Source organism: Catharus ustulatus, chromosome 1, assembly GCF_009819885.2.
Source record: "Catharus ustulatus isolate bCatUst1 chromosome 1, bCatUst1.pri.v2, whole genome shotgun sequence".
Lineage (NCBI taxonomy): Eukaryota > Metazoa > Chordata > Aves > Passeriformes > Turdidae > Catharus > Catharus ustulatus.
This window is the reverse complement of record NC_046221.1, coordinates 128,480,263-128,492,228: the sequence shown is the minus strand read 5'-3', so window position 1 is coordinate 128,492,228 and position 11,966 is coordinate 128,480,263. Positions and strand designations below refer to the sequence as shown.

Sequence of the window (11,966 nt, the reverse complement as noted above, 5' to 3'; positions counted from 1 at the left end):
CTGCTTTGTGTTGTACGCCAAAATACAGGAAGTGCCCCGCGGTCTGGCCCAGAGGCTCTCGGAGGAAGGCAGGAGCCCCTGTGGCTCCTGGGTCCTCCAGGCCTCAGGCCACCCCTCGCAAGCGGCCACGTGCTCCTGCGAGCCCCCTGGGCAGCCCCTGCAGCTGCGGCCCCTTGGCAACCGTGGCCCAGGAACTGCAGGATCTGATACTGCTGCTCTGGGATTGCAATGGGGCACGTGCGCCGCTGTATTCTGGGATGTGGCAGGCCTTGTGGAGGGAACTGGAGGAGCTGGTGAAGCGAGGCCACCTGGCCCGCTGTGGCTCGTACAGCTCCACAGGAAGCCCCCATCCCTTAGAGAGGCCTCACTCCATCCCCACGAGAGCCTCAGCCCTTGCAAGGATGGCACAGCAGCAGAGACCTGCCATCCATGCAGGCGCCTCAGGCTGTCAGAGACCCTCCATCCTGCCAGCAGCCTCTGCTCTCTTTGACAGCCTCATTCCCTTGCAGAGGCTCGGGGAGACCTGTCAGCCTGCGGAAGGGGCAGAGCCCAGGGACAGGTCTTCCAGCTCCCTTGGACTCACGGGCGCAACCCTGACCGTTGGTGTGGCCAGGGAAGGCCCCAGAAGTCCAAATGGGAGCCCAGCCCGAGCCAGGGGAGCCTTTCCAGGAGCAACTGGCAGAGCAGCAGGCATCCCGGAGCCGGCAATTGCCGACCCACAGCGGCCGGGATGCTGTGCCGAGTGTGGCAGGTGGTAACAGCCCGAGCCTGGAGGTGGAGATGACCCCCGAGACACCAAGGGGGTTCCTCCATCTGCAGGAAGCTGCCCGAAGACAGCCCTCAAGCACCATGAAGGGCTCTCTAACAGCAGGTGAGATCTGCCCAGGAGCTGTCGCAGGCTCCCCCGGGGCTCTTGAGGGGTATCCCCAGGCCAGGGCCCCTGAGAGCAGCCTAGTCCCCAGCTGCTCGCAGTGCCTCTGATGCCAAAGGCTTCAGAGGCTTCAAGAACCCCTGTCTGTTTTGCAACTGCTCCTGGGACACCCCTGGGTGAAGCCTCGGGCCGTAGCCCCGGCCGTCCTCGGCAGTAGAGGACAGCCCACGACGTCAGGGACAGCGACAGTGCTGCCCTGCTCCGCTGCTCAGCGGCTCCTGCAGCCACCTCTGGGCCCTACCCTGCCCCAGCTGTGCCTCTGACCAGCCCGACGGCTGCTGGGTGGCGGCCGCTGCCCGGCACGCAGCAGGAAGCAGGTGAGAGCAAGGTGGCCCACAGGGGCCTGGCCCACCTGACTGGCGGGCGCTTGGGAGGGGGGCCCTGGGCACAAGGCTGATGGCTGGCTCTTGGCCACAGGGCAAAAGAAGCAGCTGCAGGAGCTGTACCAACTGGGCCCGCAGCTGGGCAGCAGCGGCTTCGGCACCGTTTTCTCAGGAATCCACCGCTCAGATGGGAGCCCGGTGAGTGGCTGTGACGGCCAGGTATGGCAGGAGGGGAAGGGGTGGGGAGGAGCTGAGCTTGAGCTCAACCGCCCTCCCTCCATGACTTGCAGGTGGCCATCAAATGCGTGGCCCAGGAGAGCGTCCTGCAGTGGGACGAGCTGGTGCGTGAGTAGAGCCAGCGGGACAGAGCGGGCCGGGGTGGACAGAGATAAGGCCGGAGCTTCGGCAGTGGCGGGCGGGGGCTGGTGGGGCGAGCGGGCGTGGGCTCAGCGTGCCAGCCGGGGCATGGTGGGCCTGGCGATGCCAGAGACCGGTGGTGGGGCAGGGGGCACCTCCCAAGCATCCCCTGGGGCTTGGCAGGAAACCCAAGCACCAGGGGGCTGCCCAGGGTCGGGCACCAGGCCATCCCAGGCAGGGGCCAGCGCAGCCACAGGGCAGCATCAGGCCTGCTGGAGGCATTGTCTTCTCCTCATAGCCCGATGGCACCCGTGTTCCCATGGAGATCGTGCTGATGGAGAAGGTGGGCTCTGGTTGCCACTACGTCATCCAGCTCCTCGACTGGTTTGAGCTGCCTGACAGCTTCCTGCTGGTCATGGAGCGTCCGGAGGCATCGCGGGATCTCCTGCAGTTGCTGCTGGAGCAGGAGTTCCTGTGCGAGGAGATGGCGCGCTGGCTTTTCTGCCAGGTGCTGGAGGCTGTGCGGCGCTGCACCACCTGCGGCATCCTGCACCACGACATCAGGCCCCAGAACCTCCTTGTGGACCCGGAGAGTGGCGACCTGAAGCTTATCGACTTCGGTTGTGGCACCTTCCTCCAGGAGCGGCCCTACACACAATTTGCCGGTGAGCCCAGAGCCCGGGTCCTGCTCCCAGTGCCAGGCACTGCACGGCCCCATTCCCTCCTGCACTGAGGGGTGCGGCCTTCAGCTGGCTGCCGGCTGCCGCACCTTTGGCACGGAGCAGATGCCGTGCCCTAGGAGCTGGTTGCCAGCCCTACCCACACAGAGGGGGCTGCAAAAGCCGGGCCCCGGCCCCTCGGCTTGCCTGGCTAGCAAGGCCGTGGGCTGCTCCGCTGGCCTCCTTTGCCTAGCAGGATGGTTTCTTGGCTTTGGCCAGTTGTCTGGGGGACGTGGGGTGGCCTGCGGGGGAAGTCGGGGCCGCCGGTGCGGCCCCTGCCTCAGCCAGAAGGCTGGTACCAGGCTCTGCAAGGCAGCGACCTGCGCCTGGACAGCACTGCCTGTCTCCCCTAGGAACACACGTGTACAGCCCACCCGAGTGGATCGCCTTTGGCTGTTACCACGGCCATTCAGCAACCATCTGGTCCCTGGGCGTGCTGCTGTACGTCATGGTCTGTGGGAGCCTCCCCTTCTGGAACGACCGTGACATCGTGTCGGGGTAGCTCTTCGTCAGGCACCAGGTCTCTCCAGGTTGGTATCCAGCCTCAAGAAGGCAGGCTTTGGCAGGTGACGGCCGCGTGCAGCCTGGTGTGGCCCTCACGCGGCTCTGCGGGACGTCGATGTGCCCTCAAGGGCCAGCCGCAGGAGGCAGCCCGTGCCGACGGGCTCAGTGCGGCACGTGTGGCTGAAGGAGGTGGCCGTGTCCCGCTGTGCCGCTCTCCCACTCTCATGGGGCAGACTGGGTCGGGTCCCACGGGCTCCGGGGGCTTCTGGGCAGGAGCCTTCTGCCACCGACTGGCACTTTCTGCCTTCTCTCCCCAGAGTGCAAACATCTGATCCACTGGTGTTTGGCCAAGCACCCTGCGGACAGGCCAGAGCTGGAGGAGATCTTGTGCCACCCTTGGGTGTGGGGTGGGCGTTTCTGATGCCTTGCCAGAACCTCTGCAGCACCCAGTTACCACGTCCCACGCAGGACCCAAGAAATAAAATAACCACAAATCCATTGCCGGATGTCAAGTCTGGTCCTTGTCAGCAGCTTCAGCTAAAGAAACCTCCTGGGAAAAGCAGCAATCCCGGGGCTGCCTTCCGCCGTCTTCAAGTTTTCCATGCCTTTCTGTCAGCATGGTAACTTTGTGTCTTCCTGCCCAGGCCAGAGGGGTAGCAGGGGCTTGAACAAGGCAAGGGATGCAACAAAGAAAGAACAGCTGTCCTTTCAAGCTGATGCAGCCACTTGGGTGTCTCCTGAAGTGAAACAAGGGAGGGCTTTGTGTGCATTCCAAGGGCCCGTGGGTGGCAGGGACAGAGACGTTGCTCTGCTAGCAAAGCTGGGAGAAGAACCAGAAGTACCAAAAGGTCATTTTGCCTTGAGCCCTGATGAACTCTTCCTCATTCTATCCCTCAAACCGGCCACAGGCAAATGCAGGCCAGGCCTCGTGGCTCGTGGCAGACCCTTCTTCCTCCCCTGGGAGCCTCCTCACAGTAAGGGGGGAGCCTCCCCACCCAGCCCAGGACTCACCAGCTCAGCTTCCCCCAAGAGCCAGGCCGCTGCCTGAGCCCCACGTGCCCTGAGCCAAGTGGGGACTGGCGACCATCCCAGCCACAGCGACAACAAATCCATCGAGGTTCACACCTCTGACAAGAGGAAAAGGGCCAGCAAAACCTCAGCTCGGGCCCTGAGGAGAGAAGGCTCCAGGCTGCAAGGTCCCCGGGGAAAATGTATTGGAAGGTGCTGGGCTCCATCAGTGCTCCTCTCTTTTGAAACATCACCTCCCGAGGGCACACAAGCTGGCCATTCCCACATGTCAGCAGGCAAGCAGGTGAGGCACTAGGCTGGCTTGCCTGAACAGGCAACTTCTCTGGGAAAGAGCGTGGAAAAGAAGCTGTGTGCCCCGTGGAATCCAGGTCAGGAGAAGAATACACAGATGCTTCTTGCCACTGTGGGGAGAAAGCTGGTGTGGTGAAAGCTCAACCGGTGATGCAGGCGGACAGAAATAAAAAGAGGGGGGCACAATCAAGAGTGTTTTAAAACACCTTAATGGGAAAAAACATTGTAGAAAGACCATCGTCCCCTTGCAGGATGTGGACGGTCACTGGACAAACAGGGACAGAGACACGGTAGGGGTGTTTCATGCCTTCTTTGCCTTTGTTTCATGCCTTCTTTGCCTCCATGCTCAACACTCATCCCTCCCTTTGATGCCTTCGGTTTTAGCTTTCATATTTTTCAAGTTCTGTACTGCCTTCGTGTGTAACTCTGGACTTCATCTAAAGCTCTCTTCACAGTTTAGTTAGACAAAACAGTCCTTTTCCAGCCTGAGAACCAAGGACAACCTTGGCAGCTTCAGGCCCAAAAGCATAACCAAGGGCAAATTGAAGAAAGCAATCTGGGACGAGCTTCATAAGCTGAAGCTGTAATTGGACAATTAACACCAAGAATGGAAACGGACCTAAATCTTCTCAACGTGTGAAAACCTGTGATGGGTCGTCCATCTTGCGTCCATCTTGGCTAGAGCCACTGCCAAGGTGTATCCTTTGAAGGCCTTTGAATAAACACTGACTTGATCCCTTGAACACTGTCCAGCCTCTGTTGCAGGCAGCCTCTCCTAGGCATCACCTTCCCAGTGGAAAACATTGCACTGTACCAAGGGACACTGCAAGGCCCTTGAAGAGAGCAAGCCCTGCTCAGCAGAAAGCAAGGCAACCCCTATGTTTGATCCACAGCATTCCCACGCAAACGCAACACGTGCCAGCTCTTGGTAAGAAAGAAACCTTCTGGCAGACAAAACCAGAGCAGTGGGGGCACCATGAGCGCTCCTTGGCAAATCCTGATCTCTTTGGAGCAGAGGCACTGCAGAGGCCAGTGAGCGGCTAGCAAAAAAACTCTCCCTGCCCTCGACAGCCAGTTCAGGAGAGCTCCCCAGAGACAGAGAAACTTCAACTCCCTTTGTCTCTGGAGAATCTGCTCAGGCACAGAGTGGTGGGGTCTTTTCAGCTGGGAATGCTGCAGTGTCCTGGGAGCCGTGGGCTCGGCACTGCCGGCACAAGCACTCCTCCTGATATGCGCCACGTGCACCAAAGAACGATTCATTGCCAGCGGGCTTGCTGCATTTTGGGGCTACGCGAGTGGCATGAGGAATGCAACGGTAAGTTCCTTTGTGTAACAGAGAAGGAAAAAACCCTTTATTGAAAGAAACACTACACTTTTTATACAATGGTTAATGGAGCAAGGATAGACATGATCTGGTTGGTTCGAGGAAGGCGACACCTCTTGAAAACGTGCTTTTACGAGAAACATCACGTCTCCAGCAGGTGTTTAATCATTATCCTTTCTTGTCCTTGAGAATCCTGAGAACCGGCTGCTTTATGGATCCCCAGCAGTATCCTAAACGACAAGGGCTGAGCTCCTAGTCTTACTTCCAGGTTCCTTGCTTCCAGGCTTGCTCTAGCCATGTGCATCATCAGCCATGAGCCGCTTTCACTGATCCCTGAGGCGGGGTGGGGCTGTGATGGTACAAAGGGGCTGAGCGCCGGCATGAGGCGGAACTGTGATGTCCTGGCCGCAGCACATCACCGTGCTGCCGCTATAAAAGGTGGGATATATGAAAATATTTGCAAAACAAAAGACCTGGATCGTGCCCTGAGCAGACTCCTGCCAAGTCACACTGTGCAGGCTGAGGAGGGCAGTGATTGCTGCAGCTGTCATACATGACTTAAACTGAATTGTATCTTCCCCTATATAACACTTATCTAAGATCAGTGAGGCTCCTGTATAACCAGTGACAAATTTGAGTATTCAGAATTCAATTTTCATGTAGCATGAGGGGAGGGGTCAAGTAATCTCCTAGGCATGAGGGGTGACAGCCACAGAGGAAGCAAATTCAAAGGAAAAGAACACTAGGAGGGTGGTTTTGTAGGACACCTTTTTCCCTATGCTCACACAGAAAACCTTCACTACTTCTGAAGACGTGGGAAGGAGGATAATAAGCAGCTTATACTTACAAAAATACTTGATTTGTAGTTACACCCACCAGAACCTCAATTTCCTGTCCTCTCTAGCAGAGAAATGAAAGAGACAGGCAGCAAAAAGACGATACAGCAAAAGCAGGTTCACAGGAGAAACTGTTAGGAGTAACTTAGGACAAGAATGTGTGTTTACTTGGTATGCCTCTGTATGTCAGTTCACATATGTATTCTAAATGACCAAAAAAAAGAAAAAAAATTAAACAGTCCTTAGAAAGCAACTTGACACCTCCAGAATTACCTGGCTTTTGCAAAGTTATTCCGTCTTGAATAGCACATTCATGCTACCTAAGCTCTCAGGAGGAAAGTGCATGTTTCCCATTTGGGATTAATTACACAAAATTAAAGCTATTCCATGATCATAGAAATTAATGTTTGATTGCCAGTGCCTCTGTCTTGTGGCTGTCTGAATGCTTTATTGAACCATAACAAGGCTGTCTAATAAAGAGCAATTTTGATTAACAAGTTTACCTTGTTAAATTTCAAACTCATAGTTCACACTTTCTTCACACATTGGTCATTCAAAGATCTCTCTACATTTTTTCCTAACCCATCTCATTACTAGTTTGAACATAACTACACTGTGAATGATTCTGACTGGTTTTCAGCAAATGTGAATGCTAGGATTGCTAGTGATTGCTAATAGCCCCACAAAGCAAATTTATGGTTGCAAGCCACATACTTTTCAGATCCAGCCATTTACTGAAAATTATTTTATCTACCTGACACAATACATCCAAGCAAGGCCTGAAGTGTTGTGACTAGCAAATGCTGGAAGTCCTATCACTTTTATGCATTTATTGCACAGTATAAGGAAAAGCAAAATGACTTTGCATGGGAAAAAGACCTGGCATAATACTAGTTAGAAAATCTGCCAAAATATTGCTTTGTTTAAATTGGCCTAATGCTTTTCAGACGTTGGTATCTTTGACTGATGTCCCTGCCAAGAAGATTATGAAGTGCTGAATTGTTTAAGAATTCTGTATCATTATTTGCTTTAGTAGTTTTACCTTTTGAAATGTGGTGAAGCTTTCTAATGTTAGAATAAACATACAACTAGAAGTGTATAGCTACAAAAAAGAGAATTCACCATTGTTCCTTCAGTCAGTCATCAAAAAGGTTTGGACACTTTGGGACAGGCTCTAATGAGATAGATAAAGTAGTTCAGGTTTATTGTTTTCCTCTCTTTGATAAGCATTTGGTTAAAAGAAAATCCCATACTTTCTTCTTGGAAACACTGTAAGACATTTTCCCTAGCTTAATGCAAAAAACCTGCTCCAACAAACTTGCAAATTTTTCAAGTCAGAAAGGCTTCTGTGAATATAAATGTGTATTTTTAAAATCATGTGTAACTCCTTTTTCTCTGGAATTTAATGGCCAACCTGCAGTACTATTTCTAGAGTTCAAATACATAGTAGATTTTATCTTTTAATACATTCTAACTAATCATTAATCTCTATTATTGAATTGTTTGTAATTTATACAGCAATTATATTAGTTAATACTTTTACTTAAATTAAAAACTCACGCTTCATGTGTGTTTACCAAAACTGAAAATTCTATCCTATTTATAACTGGAAAACTTAATTTATAAATAGGTTTCATGCATCAGGCAGTCAAAGAGTAATACAGTTACTCATGACTTGTGCAACTATTGAAAGGCAGTGAATGGGAATTTTGGATTGAAATACCATGTATAATCTGCCTCTAGTAACTTTTGCAAAGGGATTTGTGCAGAAAATTAGAATCAAATATGGTCATATCACCATATATATACTATATATATGTATATATATAGTATATATTACATACTACATACTATATAGTATATGCTATATACTATATACTAAAAAACTATATTTTGACTTATACTGTGCTTTTGTGTTTTCCCAGTTGATACTGGAATTTGATTTTTCTGTGCCCATTTACATCCAAAGATTCTATTATGTCATTATTATCACATATAAATTAAACATTACATTTTTTGTATAAATATATAATATTTTTACTATTTATCCAGAAAGAAACATTAAGAAACTTTTTTGATAAATCTTCCTGTGATCTTTTACCTTTTGCAATCAAAAGAACTAGCATCTCTGACAACCAATGGGATTTGAAAAGTATCTGTATGGAAAAAAAAATATGTGGTTAGCCTGCCAACTACATAAAGTTGACATATTTGTTCAGGTCTCCTCTTCTGATGGAAAAAAAAGGATTAATCACCACCTTCCTGAAGTCAATAATGAAATCTGTATAGTAAATATTGGCTGACTGATGAGAAGCCTGCAAGGAAAAGAAGTGCTGAATACAAGCAACCGACTGGAAACATATTTTCTCAGATATAATTCCACACTAATTACAACTCTGTTTACTCTATTGCAGTTAATATAATCAATGATGTTAATTATATTAATATGTAATAATTATTTAAGACCATTTCAGATTTCAGAGTCCACTTCCTTGGACAGAGTTTCCAGCTACATGAAATCTCATTTACTGTGTTTTAATGGTTAATATTGGGGTTTGATATTTAAGAATGTTACGACATAAATTTATTAAGGAGCATCTCTGCTGAAAGGGTGAAAAGTCATTTGAATTTCAGGCTGAATAATTGCATCTCTGGTGTACAATGCTCAATAAGAGCTGTCCTGGCCTGCCATGCACAAGGAGGAGCTGCAGAGTGAGAACATTCCAAGACAACATAGTGCAGAGAACCCCAGTCTAGGCTCACAACACCAAGAACCACCAAAGTCATGGAAGCTCCTCCAGAAAAGAAAGCCTGCGACAAAACAAAGCTGGCACCCTGTAAAGCAGCCTTGGTAAGTACTAAGCCTCTGTGGGAAGGCAGGAAACAAAAGCATACAAAATTTTAGAATGGTGGGCAGAAATATGTGGCCAAAATTAATTAATAGAGGTTGATAAGTAAGAGTGACCTTTTTCAATTTTTTTTTCTAAGGGTTTGACAGGCTTTTCAAAGGCATGCATTTCTCTAGAAAGCACTGCTAGTGAACAGGCTATGCCATTCAGCTTTTGAGTATCTGTCTTCCAAACTTCTGGAGTTTAATTCAGCCAGATTTTTCTGAAATCTCCCTAATTATATAACAAGGCTTGTATAGTAAAAGTGAGATCTTTAAAAATATTCATTTCTTCCAAAATATACACCTCCAACAGTGCTCTTGGCCCAGAAGAAAGAAATAGGATATCCACTAGTAAACATGCATATGTTTTATTTAATCTAACAAAATAAAGAGAAGATGATATTTTCCAAGGTATCTTGAGAATTTTAAGTTTTCGCTACAATTACCACTAGGCCCTATCTAAAGAGTAAGAAAAGGACTATTATTTTGGCTTGTCAGCTTTTAAACTGGTGTGATTAAAATGTGACTTGAATAAAAATGTGGGGTTTTTCTTATTTCTGACATCATAAGCCTCTAATTCAGCAAATTTTATAAGCATGTACTTTCTTTGAGGTATATCACTAGTCAGTCCCAGTGCTCATAGGCTTAAAATTAAAGACATGTTTAAATTCTATTTGGGCTGAGACCCTAAATTAAAGCTGATTCCAGTTAAGTGATTGAGGTCACACTGAGCTACTAAGAAAAGAGACAGACTCTTTTTTAAGCTTCCTGAGCCCTGCTGAACTGAGACTCTGATGTGTCTTGGTATTAGATTCAAAACTGGCACAGGAAATATAACTTAGTTTTGCTCCTAGCTTCCAGTTCAAAGGCATCATTCTTGTGTCCCTTTTTAAATACTTCAAAAACATGCAGATTTCTCTTAATCAAATTAAAATATGGCAGTGTCACGTACAGGGTGTTTTCTGAGAATTGCTCCTGTCATCAAACACTAACATTACAACACTAGTATTGCACTCAGTGTTATACAGAGAAATGTGAGTCCTGAAGGGCCAAATTCTGTTTGTAATCACATTTAGCATGGGGCCTGAAGGAAAGGTAGTGTTCTGGGATGTCACAAAACAGCTGGGTAAAAGAACATTTGGGTTTTATTTGTCACAGCTTGATATTTAGTACAACCAGAAATTTGGTTCCTGCTGCTGAATTCTGACTGTTCAGGCCCTTCCAACATTAAGAATCAGATTAATTTAAAATTAAAGTTTACATCTCAAGAAGTATAACATAGGAAGCTATAACTGTGTTTAAACAACTGGGTTTTGATGCATGTGGACAACTGTGGCCTAACTACATCAATACACACAAATCCCTAGTTTCCAGATGAAAACATAGAAAAGAGCACATGCAGTGTAATGCAGAGACCTACCCAAGTTTCTCAAAACATGGCCTCAGAAGATAAATGAAGAAAAAGACAGGAGACAATGCAGGAAAAGGCTTTCGATCTGTCTTTTCCAAGTTAAGGGTTCTGTTTCCCCACATGAAGACAAAGCAGCCGAAAAAACCACAATCCCCAAGGTCTTAGCTAATCTGTTTGTCAGGGAATTCCATGTTTGCTTTACAACAGTTGATAATATTCACAATATTTAACTTGTAAGTCTGGAAAAAAAGCAATAATGAAAAAGCACTTGGTCTGAAGGATAAATCAAAGATTCTCACTGGTTTAAACAATACCTCAGTGCTCCTGCAAAAGTTTAATGCTTTTCCTCAGTCAGTGTCTATTCAATTCCAAACATTTAAAGATCAGAACTTAAATGTTTTCATCTCAGATAAGGATAAAAGGTGAAATACCAAATTTCTAGCAAGCAAAGATTCCCAAACTTTTGATTCAAAAATTTCTCTATGGCTAATTTTTTTTGGTATTTGAGGGGTTTAACAGTTTCATTATTAAATTTTCAAAATTACTTGATATATTAAATCCGTTTCACAGTGAGCAAATATCGTTTTATGATAAATACAGATTTATGATAAATACCAATCCAGAAGCAAGATTCCATCATATTAGCCATTAACCAATCAGGTAGTAATATCTTCCCATCAGAACTTGCAATCAGTATTAAACAGTTAAGTGAAATACACATATAAAAGGAAACTGGGGCAGGACAGTGAGGTTGTGGAGGGAAAAAGTGAGTAAAGCAAAATAATACAAATTTTTAAAAGGTTCACAAGCCTTGACTTGTCACATTACACCCCCTCCTACAGTGAAACCTTTAAAGTGCAAATCTTGTAGTTAATGAGCCTTCACTAAAAGGAAGAGGTTTGGAGGTTTTCTAAAGCAAGAGCAAACATCACCAAACTCCAGTATTTTTACACTGCAGAAACCAAGCTAGAAAACTCCATAGGTTGCAGAAACAGCGCCACTATGTAAACATATTATATCACTGCTTTCCTTCCCATAATAAAAGACAAAAAAGAAGATGAACACATAAAGACATATGTGGCAATTGAATACCCTGGGTTACATACTGTGACTGTACTAAACATCCTTTTGTCCCACCTTATCAACTTGGGTTGTAAGAAGGCACATCAAAGTCTGTCTCACAGTCAGCTGCAATATTGTGCTTGGTGCAGTGGAACCACAATATCATTTAGTCAGACTAGATATAATAAAAGTATCCAAGATGAGAGAAACCTGGGGTACTGTACACACCAGCCCAACATGGTGCCTGGTGCCTCAACTCTGGCTGCACAGGAGCCCATGTACATCAGTG

The 11,966-nt window shown here is 47.5% G+C and overlaps 1 pseudogene; it reads left to right on the top strand.

Annotated features, from left to right (window-relative positions):
- The first annotated feature begins 780 nt into the window (after positions 1-780).
- LOC116997237 overlaps positions 781-11,966 on the top strand; it is a 33,916-nt pseudogene continuing 22,730 nt past the window's right edge.